At 39.0% G+C, this 20,518-nt stretch overlaps 1 non-coding gene across 1 annotated transcript; it reads right to left on the minus strand.

The window, feature by feature from the left end:
• Positions 1 to 13,829: 13,829 nt before the first annotated feature.
• LOC148574610 (small nucleolar RNA R71) lies at positions 13,830 to 13,937 on the minus strand. Its single transcript, XR_015906174.1, has one exon. It is a non-coding gene; the product is annotated as a small nucleolar RNA R71 (small nucleolar RNA).
• Positions 13,938 to 20,518: the final 6,581 nt, after the last annotated feature.

The following is a 20,518-nucleotide window of genomic DNA, read 5'->3' on the forward strand; positions in this document are numbered from 1 at the left end:
GATGAACGGAATGCCAAGAGAAATGAGTCATTCTTGTGGAAGTCATGTCCCTGGTTTTATGGTGGTTTCATGCATAGCAACTTAGATTCATTCCTTTACTGGCTTTCAGACCTTTATCATGTCCTAGAATACTCAATGTGATTGCATCCCATGAGACTTTTATTCTTTGATCCTTTTGTTGTCATTTCAGGGCTTATTTGTGTTCTTAGGCTAAGTGCTCTGTAAGGGGGCGACTCTTTAAGATAAGCTTTCAGTCAACACTCCCGAACCAGTTGGTTCAAGGTGCTAGGTGTTAAGACACCCCTAAGAACTTACTCCCTCAAGTCTCTTTCCCCCATACATACACACCACAGGCATATGGTTTATTTATTTTCTTTTCTTGAGACCTTGGTGTCCAACACCTCTTTGGGTTACTAAATGCTCTGTAGTGAGGGTTACTCTTGATAGTGGACTTTCAGCTGATAATCCCGAGTTAGTTAACCCAAGTTATCAAGTGATAAGGCACGCCTAAGAGCTTATTCATCCAAGTAAATCCCTCACACAGGAACACCACAGACACATGCCTCAAGATTAAAACCATTGGTGCCTAGCCTTATTGCTTACTCTTTTTCTTTTATTTTTTTCCACTTTCATTTTTCTTTTCCCCTTTTTCTTATTAGGATCTTGTTATTTAGTTAGTCTCATGGGGTGTGTTCAAAGCATAATATTCATGACAGATAGTTGTCTTCCCACCTTGTGGTTGAACCAACTTAGCTAACTTATGACCACACCACAAACTAAGGAACTTACTCCATAGTATGAACTCCACTTTGGTCTTTTATAAAACACTCATTCTCTTTTCATTTGATTCAAAAGGACAAGCATACAAGTAAGTAAAGTAAGGATGCAGTGACATAAAGACTAGCAAGCATAGACCTATTCAACAAAAAGTTTAAAAGACAGAATTGAAAAAGGGTTCAAACTAACGAGTAACTATTAATCACAAGTGCATTCGGACTTCCAACTTTCAACATTCTAAGTTCATGGAATTAAGTAACAATACAACCTTCGGGTGATGGTTTCTAGTTGCCCTCTTTTTGTCATCATCCTCGTCTTTGCTACCTCACTTCCTTGGGTGAAGGTGTATTATTTCCTCATAAGATTCCTGCAAAGTTATTGGAAGTTGCTTGTTCCCAAAGCACTTGAGAAATGGTTAGCTTGCATGTATACTTGTGACTTCTGAACTTAATTTGGTGTGTGAACACCAAACTTAGTTCTTTGCCCAGTACAAAACCTTGCATATATGCAGAGAACCTCATATCTTGTTATTAACAAAACAATTATTAACTAAAGTCTAACTACATCTAAGTGGTTTCCCTTGATTGGTTTGAGCTAGCAATCTGCTTTGGGAGTGAAGTGTGATTCTAACTAAGACCCTTTGGTGGAACACCAAACTTAGAATTACACTTTCACTTTTGGATTGTTTTGGTGTGGAACACCAAAATTAGCTCATCGCAATACATGGGAAACAACTTGTGACCTTTATTGAAATAAAGATGAAAAGGAAACTACCTGAGGTTGGGTTGCCTCCCAACAGAGCACTCTTTTATCGTCGCTAGCTCGACGATTCCTCAATTAATTGAGATGATAGTTTAATCTGGGGTTTTCCCCCATGTTACCCATATAATGTTTGAGTCTTTGTCCGTTCACAGTGAACATCCTCTCTGAACCTTCATCCATGATTTCTATGTACCCATATGGGGAGACCTTTGTGACAAGGAAGGGTCCTGACCACCTTGACTTGAGTTTGCCAGGGAACAGTCTCAATTTGGAGTTGTAAAGGAGTATTTGTTGCCCCTTTTCAAAACTCCTTGGTGCCAGATGCAGGTCATGTCTTCTCTTCGCCTTTTCTTTATAAATCTTGGCATTTTCATAGGCTTAAGATCTAAACTCCTCCATCTCTTGTAGTTGCAGGATCCTCTTTGCACCAGCAGCAATGCTGTCAAAATTTAGTATCTTGAGAGCCCAGAGAGCTTTGTGTTCCAGCTCCAGTGGTAAATGACAAGCTTTCCCATACACCAGTTGATATGGGGACATTCCAAGTGGAGTTTTGAATGCTGTTCTGTATGCCCAAAGAGCATCATCCAGCTTCTTTGACCAATCCTTTCTTGATGCACCCACAGTCTTTTCCAGAATCCTCTTTAGCTCTCTGTTTGATATCTCCGTTTGCCCACTTGTTTGGGGATGGTAAGGCGTGGCCACCTTGTGTTTTACCCCATATCGTAGGAGAAGAGCTTCTAGTGGTCTGTTACAAAAATGACTCCCTCCATCGCTGATGAGTGCTCGTGGGACTCTAAACCGGCTAAAGATATTCTTCCTGAGGAAGTTCATGACCACCTTGTTATCATTTATTGGGATTGCAATAGCCTCTACCCACTTGGAAACATAATCCACTGCTACCAAGATGTACTTGTTTAAATATGAGGTTGGGAATGGTCTCATGAAATCGATTCCCCACACATCAAACAGTTCCAATTCCAAGATGAAATTTTGTGGCATCTCATTTCTTTTGGGCAAGTTTCCATATCTTTGGCATTCATTACAGCTCTTTACTAGTTCTTTGGCATCCTTGAAAAGGGTGGGCCAAAAGAATCCGCTTTGTAACACCTTTGCTGCAGTTCTGTCCCCTCCAAAGTGGCCTCCATAGCATGAGCCGTGGCAATTCCATAGGACCTCTCGTCCTTCTTCTTCCGAAATACATCTTCTAAGGATTCCATCTGAACACTTCTTGAAGAGATATGGCTCATCCCAGACAAAGTATTTTGTATCATTCATGAGCTTCCTTTTTTGATGTTTATTGATCTCTGGAGGTAAGGCCCCAGTTGCCTTTAAGTTGGCAATGTCTGCGAACCATGGTGCTTTGTGAACTGTCATCAGCTGCTCATCAAGGAAGAGTTCGTTCACACTTGTATCATGTGTTCCACTTTCCTCATGTGGGATTCTGGTTAGGTGATCTGCTACCTTGTTCTCTACTCCTTTCTTATCTCTGATTTCAATATTGAATTCCTGCAACAATAAGATCCATCTTATTAGTCTTGGTTTTGATTCTTGCTTGGCAAACAAGTATTTAAGTGCTGTATGATCTATGAAAACAATCACTTTAGCACCGATGAGGTACGATCTAAACTTGTCAAATGCAAAAACCATTGCTAGCAACTCCTTTTCAGTAGTGGTATAATTTCTTTGAGTATCATTGAGGACTTTGCTGGCATAGTATATCACATGGACTAAGTTATCTTTCCTCTGTTAAACCTTCGGGTTCTTCTTCTTCAAGACTTTCCTGCACTGTATCTTCAAGTGAGTCCAACCTCATACATTCCCCTAATTGTTCTGGTGGGTAACTCATGGCCTTGAACACATTGAATGTCATCTTTTCATTGTGTAATCTCAGGGTGAGATCACCTTTTTGGACATCAATGACAGCTCCAGCAGTGGCAAAGAACGGCCTTCCCAGGATAATGGAGGTCTTGGCTTCCTCCTGCATGTCTAGCACTACGAAATCTGCCGGGAATATGAAGTCTCCCACTTTTACCAGCAAATCCTCTACTACGCCATGGGGGAACTTGAATGATCGGTCTGCCAATTGTAAGGCCATTTTTGTTGGTTTAGCCTCCTCGATTTTCATCTTTCTCATCATAGCGACTGACATCAAATTGATGCTGGCTCCTAAGTCACAAAGAGCCTTTTCCACTGTGATTTCCCCTATAATACAAGGGATCTGAAAACTCCCGGGATCCTTCAATTTCTGGGGCAGTTTGTGCTGAATGATAGCACTACATTCTTCGGTTAATATCACAGTTTCGTTGTTCTTCCAACTTCTCTTCTTAGTCATTAGCTCCTTTAAAAATTTGAAGTAGAGTGGCATTTGTTCTATTGCTTCAGCAAAGGGTATGTTGATTTGTAGTTTCTTGAAGATTTCCAAAAATCTCGAGAACTGGTTATCATCCCCCTTCTTCTTTAATTGCTGAGGGTATGGGACTCTTGGGACGTCTGGCTTCAGTACTCCTTCCCCTTTTTGTGAACTCAAAGTGGGAACTCGAGCTCCATCCTGCTCTTCTTCCTCTTTATTTGAGTCTTTTTCTTGTGGTTTCTGGGGGGTTTCCTTCAGTTCCTTCCCACTCCGAAGGGTGATAGCCTGACACTCCTCCCTTTGGGTTGAGTTAGTATTGTTGCGAAGGTTGTGGCTGGGAATTTGCTTGAATAAGTAGTCAATTTGTGTCTCAAGTTTCTTGATGGCAGCATCCTAATTCTGCATATTGGACATCACTTCTTCTCGGAACGCTTTACTGTCCTGAATCTCTTTGCCTATGCCTTCAAGTAGATTCTCAATCCTTGAGAGTCTGTCATCAATTGATGGTGGATTGGGATTAGAGATGGAAGGATGAGGTAAGTTATTTTGGTTTTGATATGGTTGTGGAGAGGTGTTGTTATAGTTGTGTTGATATGTTCTCTGTGTGAAATGTTGGTGAGCTGCATTGTTGTTGGGGTTTGGACGTCTTTGATCTAGGCCTTGGTCTTGTTGATTTTCCCACCCAAAGTTTGGGTGGTTTCTCTAACCAGGGTTGTAGGTCTTAGAGTTTGGATCATGGTTTTGCCTAGGTGAATTCTCAATGTAATTGGTTTGCTCCTAACTACCCTCTGCTTCTTCATTCACTCCTTCTTGGGTTGTTGATGAAGTGGTTATTGCTGCTACTTGGTTCCTCTCCATCTTCTTGGTGAAGTCAGCCAGCTGCTTGGTAATGAGCTTGTTTTGGGCCAGCAGAGCATCTATATTGTTTAGCTCCATTACTCCTCTAGTGTTGCCTCTTTCAGAAGCATAGAAATAGTCATTCTCTGCTACTGTTTCAATGACATCTATGGCTTCCTCAATAGTCTTCTTCTTGTTCAAAGATCCTCCTGATGAATGGTCTACAGCCTTCTTTAATTCATATGACAGGCCTTCATAGAAGATGTGCAGCTGCACCCATTCGTTGAACATGTCTGGTGGACATCTCCTTGTCAGGTCCTTAAACCTCTCCCATGCTTCATAAAGAGTCTCACCATCTTGTTGCCTGAAAGTTTGGACCTCAGCTCTCAGCCTATTGATTCGTTGAGGGGGGCAGAATCTTGCTAAGAATTTGTTCACCACATCTTCCCAAGTTGTCAAGCTCTCCTTCGGGAAAGACTCCAGCCACTTGGTTGCCTTATCCTTGAGTGAGAATGGAAATAAGAGCAGTCTATAGGCGTCAGGATGAACACCATTAGACTTCACTGTGTCACATATTCTCAGGAAGGTGGTTAGATGTTGATTGGGGTCTTCTTGGACACCTCCTCCGAACGAACAATTATTCTGAACAAGGGTGATGAGCTGTGGTTTTAGTTCAAAATTGTTGGCATGGATGGTTGGATTTTGAATGCTACTTCCACAGTTTCCTGGGTTTGGATTGATGTAAGAGCCTAAAACTCTTCTATCCTCCCCAGCATGATTTGCTCGACCTCCTCCGCCATGGTTGTGAGCCTCTTCTTCATGATGGTTTTCCATGTTTTCTTCCATGTTTGGTTTGAAGTATTCCTCTTCTTCCTCAGCACCAACTACACGTTTTTCCCTTGCTTCCCTCCTTAATCTAAAGAAGGTCCTCTCAGGTTCAGAATCAAAGGAAGTTGAAGCCCCGCTTCTTCTCCCTGTCATACAACCAACGAAGCACAAGCAAGGAAGATAAATGCAGAAAGTATTCTGTCAGAATTACTGTTAGTGTGAGTGATGCAATATATCAAACAGTTAGTGGGTTAGTGAACTGAATTGTAAATAACAAAGAAAAATGAAACAGTAGGGGGAAGGGAAGAAATTAACTAAAACTGAAAGTAAATTATTCAAACAGAAAATTAAATCAAACAAATTAAAAATGCTCAATCTAGTTATCCTCCAATTTAATAATTGTTGATTCAAAATCAATCCCCGGCAACGGCGTCATAAACTTGATGCACGAAAAACTTGTCTCGTAACAAATTTCCTTCAGCAAGTGTACCGAATTCGTCGTCAAGTAAAAACTCACAATAGAGTGAGGTCGAATCCCATAGAGATTGATTGATCAAGCAACTTTAATTAGAGGAATGTTCTAGTTGAGCGAACCAGAATTTGAGTTGAGAATTGCAGAAAATTAAATAGCGGGAAAGTAAACAGCAGAAATAGTAAATGCTAGAAATAAAGAGCTGAATGTAAATGGCGGAAAGTAAATTGCAGAATCTTAAATGGGAATGGGGTAATTGCTCATAAAATTAAATGGCAGAAATTAAAGAGAATGGGTAAGATCAGAAATGGGGAGTTCATTGGGTTCAGGAGATGTTGCATTCTCTGGATCAAGTTCATTTTCATCTCTTCCTCAATCAATGCATTCATTGATCTCCTTGGCAATCTTAAGTGATCGAATTACAATTCCTTGTAATTCAATCTCTCAAATATTGATCAATAGCCAATTCCTTGGTCAATTGCCCATGAGAAGAGATGAAGTATGGTCACTAATTATACCACATGCATTTCCCAAATCAAGTGTTGGAAGGATTATAATCACATATCCATCCACACCCAATTTGGTCCAGCATGAGAAAGCATTTCTAGCATGATCCCTTCATTCCTCTTTCAAGGTTCAGAAGAGATCCAAGTATGAATAGCTTCTTTTCCAAGATAACTACCCAATTGGATGAAGATCGAAAGCTTTCTAGTAAAATCAAGAGAAAAGATAGAAGAAGGAGAATGAAAACTAAAATAGATCCATCAAATTACAACAGAGCTCCCTAACCCAATGAAAGGGGTTTAGTTGTTCATAGCTCTGGAAAATGAAAACAAAGATGGAGAATACATGCTGAAAGTAAACTAGAAATGCAGAGAAAGTAAAATACAGAGAGTAATTCTAGGCCAAAGGCTCTCTAAAGTTTCTAGCTCTCCCAACTAATTCAAAGCTACTCCTATATATACTACTCTTCTGATCTTCTAGTTGGCTCTTCAAGTCTTGGGTATGGGCCTTTGGATCTTGAGTTTGAAGCAGTTCTCTTCTTCCTTGGGCTTAGCTTTACTTGCAGAGAGAAAGTGTGAAGTGGGCAGGGACCTTGGCTCAGGACGTTAGTGGTGTTAACGTTAAGTGAAAGTGCGGTTCGAGAACGTTAGTGACAATCACCTTTTTCACTAACGTTCCTCACCCAAGTATGAGCCACGTTAACCTCAACGTTAGTGGCACAAACGTTACCACTAACGTTGCCTCTTGGTCCTTCGCACACGTTATTGGGACTTACCTTTCCCAATAACGTTGAGAAGCCTCCCCCTTTATTACGTTAGAGTCCACGTTAACTTAGTTAACGTGGCTCTTAACGTTAGCTTGCCAATCCTTCGAGAGCGTTAGTGACACTTGCCTTTGTCACTAACGTTCCAATGTGCCCCTATTTCCCACGTTAGAGTCCACGTTAACTAGGTTAACGTGGCTTCTAACGTAGCAATGCTAGCCATCTCCAACGTTAGTGACAAAGGTGAGTGTCACTAACGTTGGCTCATCATTCCCTTATCCACGTTAGCTTCCACGTTAACTAAGTTAACGTGGCTCATAGTGGCTTGTGTGGGTTCATTCCAACGTTAGTGACAAAGGTGGGTGTCACTAACGTTAGCGATCACATGCTATCTCCACGTTAGCTTCCACGTTAACTAAGTTAACGTGGGAGTTAGCATGGCTTAATGAGGCTTGGCCAACGTTAGTGACAAAGGTGAATGTCACTAACGTTGGCTTCTCTTTTTGCTTCTTAACGTTAGAGTCCACGTTAACTAAGTTAACGTGGCTCTTAACGTGGCCACTTATGAGCTTGGTCCAACGTTAGTGACAAAGGTAAGTGTCACTAACGTTGGCTCCATTTTCTTTCTTCCACGTTAGAGTTCACGTTAACTTAGTTAACGTGACTCTTAATGTGGGTTATGATGGCTTCGAGGGCATTATTGGTGATTACTTTTCTCATTAACTTTGCAAGTTAGCTCCCATTCCACGTTAGAGGTCACGTTAGTTGGATTAACGTGGCTGCTAACGTGGTTCTTCCTTGCTTCCTTTGTCCTGAAATCAAGCCATAAAGTGCATCAAAGTTCTAGTCCAAGTCATGGGAAATGCAACATCCAATTTGTCATTAAATTCATGCAAAATCCTCATGAAATCATGTAAAGTGCAACATGTATGCTTGAATCAAGATATAAGTGAATATCTACCCAAAACTAGCTTATTTTCTAAGAAAATGCATGAAACTACCCTAAAAATAGTAAAGAAAAGGTCAGTGAAACTGGCCAAAATGCCCTGGCATCAGGCAGTGGTGAGGTTGTTCCCTACTCCAGGTACACGGGTAAGATGTAAGGGTTGCGGCGATGTCCCACTTGCTCCGTGTTTAGTGTTCTGTCCAATGGTTAGCTACCAGGACATGTCGGGTTGGCTGTATAACCGACAAATGAGCTCATTAGCCATAGGACAGACATGTATCATATGAATTTGCATGCTTTTTTTGAGTTTGAATTTGTTTTGGTTTGCCTAATTGCTTAATTGTTATTAACTGCTATCTATATTTATGCTTTCCTTGTCTGTTTTGTCTGTATTTGCTCTGGTGTGGTACTTTTGTTGATTGAGTATTAGTGCTGAATTGATGATAGTGTTGATTGATTTCGTGGTTGGTTTCTGATTCAAATTTAGTAAAGTATGAAATATCAAGCTGGTTCAGCATAGACTTAATGAACCTATGTTTGGAACAGGTTGGTCATTCATACTGTTAGAAAACTTTTAAGATTCTTTTATAAGAAAAGCAAGTTTGGATTTCTGGATAATTAACTAATTTCTTTTAAAGAGGTTTTTGGATTTTCGGATGGTTAAATCGTCGGTTTTTAAAAGATTCATAAGACAACGATAATCACTAAGTTTGAAAATAGTTTTCTTATTCAATATCTTCTTATGACAATTCTGAAACTCCGTGGTGAGACCGTGTAGTTAGGTTCTCACCCCCTACAGTTTTATCTTTACAGGACGGACGAAGAAGCTTGCGAAATTTTAGTTAAATACTTAGATAAGCTGTTTCTATTTGATTACACATGTTATAGATTTATTCCTCGCCCTTATTAATAAAATGTTGTAAGAGGGGTAGAAGTTGTATATTTTATATGAATATTATATTTATTATCTACTTATGTAAAAAGTCTTGTATATAAATATATGTTTTCTGGATTTTCAAAGAAATCAGCAATACGGTTTCGAGTCAAAAGCTCATGTTTTATTATTAAGTATATGATGTAGTCGTAATACTTCTTACTATCAGAGTGGCGCAGCTAGAAGCATGACAATCTGATAGTGAGGGTGTTACAACGATCACATTGCTGGAGTAGTGGAGACCACAACACGGAGAAATGGAGACGATGACAACATTGCTGGAGAAGTAGAGACAACGACGACAACGACGTTGGAGAAGGTTGCGCACGCTCGACTTAACGATGCTGATGAAGTGGAGACGACGAAAAAGTGAAGAGGTTCTGCTAGGGTTCCTTCTTTGACGGGTATTGGGTAGGGGTGGCTGCTGTTGATGAGCGGATAATTTATACCCTTTTTGGCATTGTTTTTACATAGTTTTTAGTATGTTTTAGTTACTTTTTATTATATTTTTATTAGTTTTTATTCAAAAATCATATTTCTAGACTTTACTACGAGTTTGTATGTTTTTCTGTAATTTTAGGTATTTTCTGACTGAAATTGAGGGATCTGAGCAAAAATCTGAGTTAATGGCTGAAAAAGGACTGCAGATGCTGTTAGATTCTGACCCTCCTGCACTTGAAGTGGATTTTCTGGAGCTACAGAAGCCCAATTTACGCGCTCGCAATTGCGTTGGAAAGTAGACATCTTGGGCTTTCCAGCAATATATAATAGTCCATACTTTGCCCGAGATTTGATGGCCCAAACTGGCGTTCAAACGCCCACCAAAGACACTTTTCTAGCATAAAACGCCAGAACTAGCACCAAAACTGGAGTTAAACCCCCAAACTGGCACCCAAGCTGGCGTTTAACTCCAAGAACAGCCTATGCACGTGAAAACTTCAATGCTCAACCCAAGCACACACCAAGTGGGCCTCAGAAGTGGATTTCTGCACTATCTGTACTTAGTTATTCATTTTCTATAATCCCTTAGCACTTTTTACTATTGTATTAGGGGATTATGATATTATCATCCTTGGACTTGGAGGCTGGTCATTCGGCTATGCCTAGACCTTTTTCACTTATGTATTTTCTATGGTGGAGTTTCTACACCTCATAGATTAAGGTGTGGAGCTCTGCTGTTCTTCATGAATTAATGCAAGTACTATTGTTTTTCTTTCAATTCACACCTACTTCTTCTCCAAGATATACTCTTGTACTTAATTCAGTTAAGTCAGAATAAAGGGGTGACCCGTGACAATCACCCACTATCTTCGTTACTCGCTTAGCTAAGATCCGTGTGCTTGACAACCATAAGCGGTCTACATGATGTTCAACGTAGTCATGAGACGACAGCCGGAGTATATTATCTTGGATTTCTAATCCATGATTCGCATCGTCTCTCCTGACAACAGAGCATCCGAATCTAATATTAGAACCTTCGTGGTATAGACTAGAACCATTGGCAGCATTCTTGAGATCCGAAAAGTCTAAACCTTGTCTGTGGTATTCCGAGTAGGATCTGGGAAGGGATGACTGTGACGAGCTTCAAACTTGCGAATGTTGGGCGCAGTGACAGTGTGCAAAGGGATAGAGAGATCCTATTCCGACGCTAGTGAGAACCGACAGATGATTAGCCGTGCGGTAGCTGTGCCTGGTATTTTTCATCTGAGACGAGAAATTCGACAGTTGATTAGCCATGCAGAGATCGTACCTGATATTTTTCATCCGAGAGGATCATACATCTTGCCATGGAAGGAAGCACGCATGATTGGAAGAAGACAATAGGAAAGCAGAGGTTCAGAAGCAACAAAGCATCTCCAAACGCTTATCTGAAATTCCCACCAATGAATTACATAAGTATCTTTATCTTATTTTATGTTTTATTTATCTTTTAATTATCAAAACCTCATAACCATTTGAATCCGCCTGACTAAGATTTACAGGATGACCATAGCTTGCTTCAAGCCGACAATCTCCGTGGGATCGACCCTTACTCACGTAGGGTATTACTTGGACGACCCAGTGCACTTGCTGGTTAGTTGTGCGGAGTTGTGAAAAGTGTGATCACAATTTCATGCACCAAGTTTTTGGCACCGTTGCCGGGGATTGTTCGAGTTTGGACAACTGACGGTTCATCTTGTTGCTTAGATTAGGTAATTTTATTTCATGTTTAAACTTTTTATTTTCGAAAAATTCAAAAAAAAAAAAGAAAAAAAATATTTTATGTAGTTTTCCAAAAAAATAATAAAATACAAAAAAAAATTGTGTTCTTCAGAATTTTTAAGAATGAATTCTAGAGCTTCATGAGATATGTTGAAACCTGGCTGGCTGTTAAGCCATGTCTAATCTTTTGGATTGAGGTTTCCACTTTCCATTGCAAAAAGGACATGCTTGTATGTGTTAGGTTAAAGCTTGGCTGGCCATTTAGCCATGTCTAATTCTTTTGGACCGGAGCTTTAGAATAACATTGCATGAGCCTTTGGATTCTCATTTAAGATTCTATGCTGAAGCTTGGCTGGCCATTGGCCATGTCTAATCTTTTGGACCGAAGCTTTAGACTAACATTACAGGAATCTTGGAATTCTTATTAAAAATTTTGAATTTCTTTATTTTCTATTTCCAAATTTCTTTTTCGAAAAAAAAAATATACAAAAAATTAATAAAATAATAAAAGCCAAAAAAAATTATGTTTCTTGTTTGATTCTTGTGTCAGATTTTAAGTTTGGTGTCAATTGCATGTTTTAACTTTTCTCAAAATTTTCGAAAATTCATGCATGTATTCTTCCTTAATCTTCAAGTTATTCTTGATGATTTTCTTTGTTTGATCTTTACATTTTCTTGTTTTATATCTTTTCCTGTTTTTCATATGCATTTTTGAATTATTAGTATCTAAAGTTTAAAAATTTTTAAGTTTGGTGTCTTGCATGTTTTTCTTTTCTTAAAAAATTTCAAAAATATGTTCTTGATGTTCATCATGATCTTCAAAGTGTTCTTGGTGTTCATCTTGACATTCAAAGTGTTCTTGCATGCATTATTTGTTTTGATCTTGAACTTTTATGTCATGTGTCATTTTGTTGTTTTTCTCTCTCCTTATTAAAAATTCAAAAATAAAAAATAATATATTCCCTTTATTTTATTCATAAATTTCGAAATATTGGGTTGATTTAGTCAAAAGTTTTAAATTTTAATTGTTTCTTGTTAGTCAAGTCAAAATTTTAATTTAAAAACTTTATCTTTTCAAATCTTTTTCAAAAATCAAATCTTTGTCATTTTTCTTCTTAATATTTTCGAAAATTTTAAAATTGATTTTCAAAATTTTTTCTTTTTTATTTCATAATTTTCGGAATCATTGCTAACAATTAATGTTTTGATTCAAATATTTCAAGTTGTTACTTGCCTATTAAGAAAGGTTCAATCTTTAAATTCTAGAATCATATCTTTTAGTTTCTTATTAGTCAAGTCATCAACTTTAATTTCAAAAAAATCAAATCTTTTTAATTCCCCATTTCAAATCTTTTTCAAAATAAATTTCAATCATATCTTTTTCAAAATTTAATTTCAAAATCTTTTTCTAACTTCTTATCTTTTTAAAATTTATTTTCAAATCTTTTTTAATTAACTACTTGACTTTTTGGTTTGATTTTAAAAGGTTACTATTTCATATCTTTTTCAAAACCATCTAACTACCTTTCTCTCTCATCATTTTCGAAAATCACTAACCTCTTTTTCAAAATTCCTTTTTAATTAACTAATTGTTTTAAATTCTAATTTTATTTTATTGCTTTTAATAATTTCGAATTCTAACTTATAATTAAAATAAAAACAAAAATATTTTTCTTTTCTTATAATTAATATTCAAATTCACTCTCTCTCTCATCTCTTTTTATTTATTTTATTTAATTACTAACACTTCTCTTCTTCTTAAAATTCGAACCATCTCCCTCTCTTTGTGTTCGAATTCTCTCTATTCTCTCTCTACCTCATTCTTCTATTCTTCTCTTCTTCTACTCACATAAAAGAATCTCTATACTGTGACATAGAGGATTCCACTATTCTCTTTGTTCTCTTCTTTTTCATATGAGCAGGAACAAGGATAAAGACATTCTTGTTGAAGCTGATCCTGAACCTGAAAAGACTCTGAAGAGGAAGCTAAGAGAAGCTAAAGCACAACACTCTGGAGAGGACCTTACAGAAATTTTTGAAAAAGAAAAAGACATGGCCGAACCCAATAACAATGGTGGAGATGCAAGGAAGATACTTGGTGACTTTACTGCACCATCTTCTGACTTCTATGGAAGAAGCATCTCAATTCCTGCAATTGGAGCAAACAACTTTGAGCTTAAGCCTCAATTAGTTTCTCTAATGCAGCAAAATTGCAAGTTTCATGGACTTCCATTGGAAGATCCTCATCAGTTCTTAGTTAAATTCTTGCAAATCTGTGACACTGTTAAGACCAATGGGGTTAATCCCGAGGTCTACAAACTTATGCTTTTCCCCTTTGCTGTGAGAGACAGAGCTAGGACATGGTTGGACTTACAACCTAAAGAGAGCCTAAACTCTTGGGAAAAGTTGGTCAATGCTTTTTTGGCCAAATTCTTTCCACCTCAAAAGTTGAGTAAGCTTAGAGTGGAAGTCCAAACCTTCAGACAGAAGGAAGGTGAATCCCTCTATGAAGCTTGGGAAAGATACAAGCAATTGATTAGAAGGTGTCCTTCTGACATGCTTTCAGAATGGAGCATCTTATGTATATTCTATGATGGTTTGTCTGAATTAAAGCCCAGGAACTCATTGAAATGGTTGCAAATAACCAGTTCATGTACACTTCTGAAAGAAATCCTGTGAATAATGGGACAACATAGAAGAAAGGAGTTCTTGAGATTGATACTCTGAATGCCATATTGGCTCAGAATAAAATATTGACTCAGCAAGTCAATATGATTTCTCAGAGTCTGACTGGAATGCAAGCTGCATACGGCAGTACTAAAGAAGCTTCCTCTGAAGGAGAGACTTATGATCCTGAGAATCCTGTAATGGAAGAAGTGAATTACATGGGAGAATCCTATGGAAACACTTACAATCCTTCATGGAGAAATCATCCCAATCTCTCATGGAAGGATCAGCAGAAGCCTAATCAAGGTTTCAATAATAATAATGGTAGGAGAAATAGGTTTGGCAAAAGCAAGCCTTTTCAATCATCTTCTCAGCAACAGACAGAGAATTCTAAGCAGAGCCTCTCTGACTTAGCAACCATAGTCTCTAATCTATCTAAGACCACTCTCAGTTTCATGACTGAAACAAGGTCCTCCATCAGAAATTTGGAGGCACAAGGGGTCAGCTGAGTAAAAGAATTATTGAACTCCCTCCAAGTACTCTCCCAAGCAATACAGAAGAGAATCCAAAGAGAGAGTGCAAGGCCATCAATATGTCCAAAATGGCCGAATCTGTAGAGGAGGGAAAGTCAGTGAATTCCATTGAGGAAGACCTCAATGGACGTCCACTGACCACTAAGGAGTTCCCTAATCAGGAACCAAAGGAATCTGAGGCTCATACAGAGACCATAGAGATTCCACTGAACTTACTGTTGCCATTCATGAGCTCTGATGAGTATTCTTCCTCTGAAGAGTATGAAGATATTGTTGAAGAGCAAGTTGTTCAGTATCTAGGAGCAATCTTGAAGTTGAATGCCAAGTTATTTGGTAATGAGACTTGGGAGGATGAACCTCTATTGCTCATAAATGAACTGAATGTTTTGGCTCAACTAAAATTACCTCAGAAGAAACCGGATCCTGGAAAGTTTTTAATACCTAGTACCATAGGCACCATGACCTTTGAGAAGGCTCTATGTGACCTGGGGTCAGGAATAAACCTTATGCCACTCTCTGTAATGGAGAAACTAGGGATCTTTGAGGTACAAGCTGCACGAATCTCACTAGAGATGGCAGACAAATCAAGGAAACATGCTTATGGACTTGTAGAGGATGTCTTAGTAAAGGTTGAAGGCCTGTACATCCCTGCTGATTTCATAATTCTAGACACTGGGAGGGATGAGGATGAATCCATTATCCTTGGAAGACCCTTCCTAGCCATAGCAAGAGTTGTGATTGATGTGGACAGAGGAGAGTTAGTCCTTCAATTGAATGAGGACTACCTTTGTGTTTAAGGCTCAAGGATCTTCTGCTGTAACCATGGAGAGGAAGCATAAAAAGCTTTTCTTAATATAGAGTCAAACAGAGCCCCCACACTCAACTTCTAAGTTTGGTGTTGGGAGGCCACCATTAAGCTCTGAGTCTCTGCGAAGCTCTCTAAGAGCTCACTGTCAAGCTATTGACATTAAAGAAGCGCTTATTGAGAGGCAACCCAATTTTATTTAATTATATTTATTTGTTTTCCATTGTCATTTTATGTTTTCCTTAGGTAAATGATCATGTGGAGTCACAAAAACAACTGCATAATTAAAGCAGAATGAAAAATAGCATCAAAAATTGCACACCCCAGAGGACGAGCTTACTGGCATTTAAACGCCAGTAAGGATAGCAGAATGGGCGTTTAACGCCCAGTCTAGCAGCATTCTGGGCGTTAAATGCCAAAATTGGCAGGCAGACTGGCGTTTAATGCCAGAAAAGGGTGTCTGGCTGAAGGCTGGCGTTAAACGCCAGAACAGGTAGACAGACTGGCGTTTAACGCCAGAAAAGGGTGTCTGGCTGGCGTTAAACGCCAGAATGGTGCAGGGACTTAAATTCCTTGACATCTCAGGATCTGTGGACCCCACAGGATCCCCACCTACCCCACCTTTCTTTTTCTCCTCTTCACACCTTTCCATAACACTCTTCCCCAAACACCATTCACCTATCCCATCCTACCCTCTTCCCCATAATCTCTTCACCACTCATATCCATCTACTATCTCCCAACCCTACCAACCCCACCTACCTCACCATTCAAATTCAAAATATTTTTCTCCCAACCCAACCCCCTCATACACGAATTCTCTCTCTCTCTTACCCTATAAATACCCCTCCTTACTACCTTCATTTTCACACATCATACACACTTACTCCCTCCTTGGCCGAACCCAACACACCCCTCCATCTCCTCTATTTCTTCTTCTTCTCCTCTTTTCTTTCTTCTTTTGCTCAAGGACGAGCAAACCCTTTAAGTTTGGTGTGGAAAAAAGTTCTGTTTTTGTTTTTCCATAACCATTAATGGCACCTAAGGCCGGAGAAACCTCTAGAAAGAGGAAAGGGAAGGTGATTGCTTCCACCTCCGAGTCATGAGAGATGGAGAGATTCATCTCAAAAGTCCATCAAGACTACTTCTATGAAGTTGTGGCCAAGAAAAAGGTGATCCCCGAAGTCCCCTTTATGCTAAAAAAGAGTGAATATCCAGAGATCCGATGTGGGATTCGAAGATGTTGGAAAACTCTCACCAACCCCATCCAACAAGTCGGGATCTTAATGGTTCAAGAGTTTTATGCTAATGCATGGATCACTAAGAACCATGATCAAAGTGTGAATGCAAATCCAAAGAATTGGCTCACAATGATTCAGGAAAATACTTAGATTTCAGTCGGAAAACTGTAAGGTTGGCATTCAACTTGTCAATAATGAGAGGAGATCCTCATCCTTTCACTAGAAGAGTCAACTTTGATCAAAGGTTGGACCAAGTCCTCATGGACATTTGTGAGGAAGGAGCACAATGGAAGAGAGACTCAAGAGGCAAGCCGGTTCAATTGAGAAGGCCTGACCTCAAACCCGTGGCTAGGGGATGGTTGGAGTTCACCCAACGCTCTATCATTCCTACTAGTAACCAGTCTGAAGTTACTGTGGACTGGGCTATCATGATCCATAGTATTATGATTGGAGAGGCAGTAGAAGTTCATGAGATCATATCTCTAGAACTATACAAGGTGGCTGACAAGTCTTCCATTTTGGCAAAGTTAGCCTTCCCTCATCTCATCTGTCACCTATGCAATTCAGCTGGAGTTGTCATAGAGGAAGATATCCTCATTGAAGGGGACAAGCCCATCACTAAGAAGAGGATGGAGCAAACAAGAGAACCCACTCATGGACCTCAACAAGAGCATGAGGAAATTCCTTATCAAGAAATCCCTGAGATGCCTCAAGGGATGCACTTTCCTCCACATAACTATTGGGAGCAACTCAACATCTCTTTAGGAGAATTGAGTTCTAACATGGAGCAACTAAGAGTGGAGCACCAAGAGCACTCCATCATCCTCCATGAAATCAGAGAGGACCAAAAGGCCATGAGAGAGGAGCAACAAAGGCAAGGAAGAGACATAGAGGAGCTCAAGCACTCCATAGTATCTTCAAGACGAAGAACTAGCCACCGTCACTAAGGTGGACCCGTTCTTTAATTTTCTTGTTCTTATTTTTCTGTTTTTCGATTTTTATGCTTTACGTTTTGTCTATATTTTTGTCTTTATTACATGATCATTAGTGTTTAGTGTCTATGTCTTAAATCTATGAATGATTCCATGAATCCCTCACCTTTCTTAAATGAAAAATATTTTTAATTGTAAAAGAAAAAGAAGTACATGAATTTCGAATTCTATCTTGAAATTAGTCTAATTATCTTGATGTGGTGGCAATACTTTTTATTTTCTAAATGAATGCTTGAACAATGCATATTTTTTATAGTGAAGTTTATGAATGTTAAAATTGTTGGCTCTTGAAAGAGTAATGAAAAAAGAGAAATATTATTGATAATCTAAAAAAAATCATAAAATTGATTCTTGAAGCAAGAAAAAGTAGTGAAAAACACAAAGCTTGCGAAAAAATGGCGAAAAATAAAGAAAAAAGAAAGGAAAAAAAAAGCAAGCAGAAAAAGCCAATAGCCCTTTAAACCAAAAGTCAAGGGTAAAAAGGATCCAAGGCTTTGAGCATTAATGGATAGGAGGGCCCAAAGGAATAAAATTCTGGCCTAAGCGGCTAAATCAAGCTGTCCCTAACCATGTGCTTGTGGCGTGAAGGTGTCAAGTGAAAAGCTTGAGACTGAACAGTTAAAGTCGTGGTCCAAAGCAAAAAAAGTGTGCTTAAGAGCTCTGGGCACCTCTAACTGGAGACTCTAGCAAAACTGTGTCACAGTCTGAAAAGGTTCACCCAGTTATGTGTCTGTGGCATTTATGTATCCGGTGGTAGTACTGGAAAACAAAATGCTTAGGGTCACGGCCAAGACTCATAAAGTAGCTGTGTTAAAGAATCAACATACTGAACTAGGAGAATCAATAACACTATCTGAATTCTGAGTTCCTATGGATGCCAATCATTCTGAACTTCAAAGGATAAAGTGAGATGCCAAAACTGTTCAGAGGCAAAAAGCTACTAGCCCCGCTCATCTAATTGGAACTAATCTTCATTGATATTTTTGAGATTTATTGTATACTCTCTTCTTTTTATCCTATTTTATTTTTAGTTTTTTGGGGATAAGCAACAATTTAAGTTTGGTGTTGTGATGAGCGGATAATTTATACCCTTTTTGGCATTGTTTCTACATAGTTTTTAGTATGTTTTAGTTACTTTTTATTATATTTTTATTAGTTTTTATTCAAAAATCACATTTCTAGACTTTACTATAAGTTTGTGTGTTTTTCTGTAATTTCAGGTATTTTCTGGCTGAAATTGAGGGACCTGAGCAAAAATCTGAGTCAGAGGCTGAAAAAGGACTGCAGATGCTGTTGGATTCTGACCCTCCTGCACTCGAAGTGGATTTTCTGGAGCTACAGAAGCCCAATTGGCACTCTCTTAATTGCGTTGGAAAGTAAAAATCTTGGGCTTTCCAGAAATATATAATAGTCTATACTTTGCCCGAGATTTGATGGCCCAAACTGGTGTTCAAACTCCCACTAAAGACCCTTTTCTGGCGTAAAACGCCAGAACTGGCACCAAAACTGGAGTTAAACCCCCCAAACTGGCACCCAAGTTGGCATTTAACTCCAAGAACATCCTATGCATGTGAAAGCTTCAATGCTCAGCCAAGCACACACCAAGTGGGCCCGGAAGTGGATTTCTGCACTATCTGCACTTAGTTATTCATTTTCTGTAATCCCTAGTAACTAGTTTAGTATAAATAGCACTTTTTACTATTGTATTAGGGGATTATGATATTATCATCCTTGGACTTGGAAGCTGGCCATTCGGCCATGCCTAGACCTTTTTCACTTATGTATTTTCTACGGTGGAGTTTCTACACCTCATAGATTAAGGTGTGGAGCTCTGCTGTTCTTCATGAATTAATGCAAGTACTATTGTTTTTCTTTCAATTCATGCCTACTTTTTCTCCAAGATATACTCTTGTAATTAATTCAGTTAATTCAGAATGAAGGGGTGACCCGTGACAATCACCCACTATCTTCGTTACTCGCTTAGCCAAGATCCGTGTGCTTGACAACCACAAGCGGTCTACATGATGCTCAACGTAGTCATTGGACGACAGCCGGAGTATATTCTCTTGGGTTTCTAATCCGTAATTTGTATCATCTTTCCTGACAACAGAGCATCCGAATCTAACATTAGAACCTTCGTGGTATAGGCTAGAACCATTGGCAGCATTCCTGAGATCCAGAAAGTCTAAACCTTGTCTGTGGTATTCCGAGTAGGATCTGGGAAGGGATGACTGTGACGAGCTTCAAACTTGCAAATGTTGGGCGCAGTGACAGTGTGCAAAAGGATAGAGAGATCCTATTCCGACGCTAGTGAGAACCGACAGATGATTAGCCGTGCGGTAGCTGTGCCTGGTATTTTTCATCCGAGACGAGAAATCCGACAGTTGATTAGCCGTGCAGAGATCGTACCTGGTATTTTTCATTCGAGAGGATCATACAGCTTGCCATGGAAGGAAGCACGCATGGTTGGAAGAAGACTATAGGAAAGCAGAGGTTCAGAAGCAACAAAGCATCTCCAAACGCTTATCTGAAATTCCCACCAATGAATTACATAAGTATCTTTATCTCATTTTATGTTTTATTTATCTTTTAATTATCAAAACCTCATAACCATTTGAATCCAACTGACTAAGATTTACAGGATGACCATAGCTTGCTTCAAGCCGACAATCTCCGTGGGATCGACCCTTACTCACGTAAGGTATTACTTGGACGACCCAGTGCACTTGCTGGTTAGTTATGCGGAGTTGTGAAAAGTGTGATCTCAATTTCGTGCACCAGCTGTGTTAGTGAATTTTAGGTTTAGGTTTAGTAAAAGTTGTATATATATTATTTGAATTTAGGTTTTTTTATTTAGTAAAAAAGGATTTCGGGTCTACAGGTTGATTTGGGTTTTGCACTCCTAA

Source organism: Arachis ipaensis, chromosome B2 (assembly GCF_059453495.1).
Source record: "Arachis ipaensis isolate K30076 ecotype BB chromosome B2, ASM5945349v1, whole genome shotgun sequence".
Classification (NCBI taxonomy): Eukaryota; Viridiplantae; Streptophyta; class Magnoliopsida; order Fabales; family Fabaceae; genus Arachis; species Arachis ipaensis.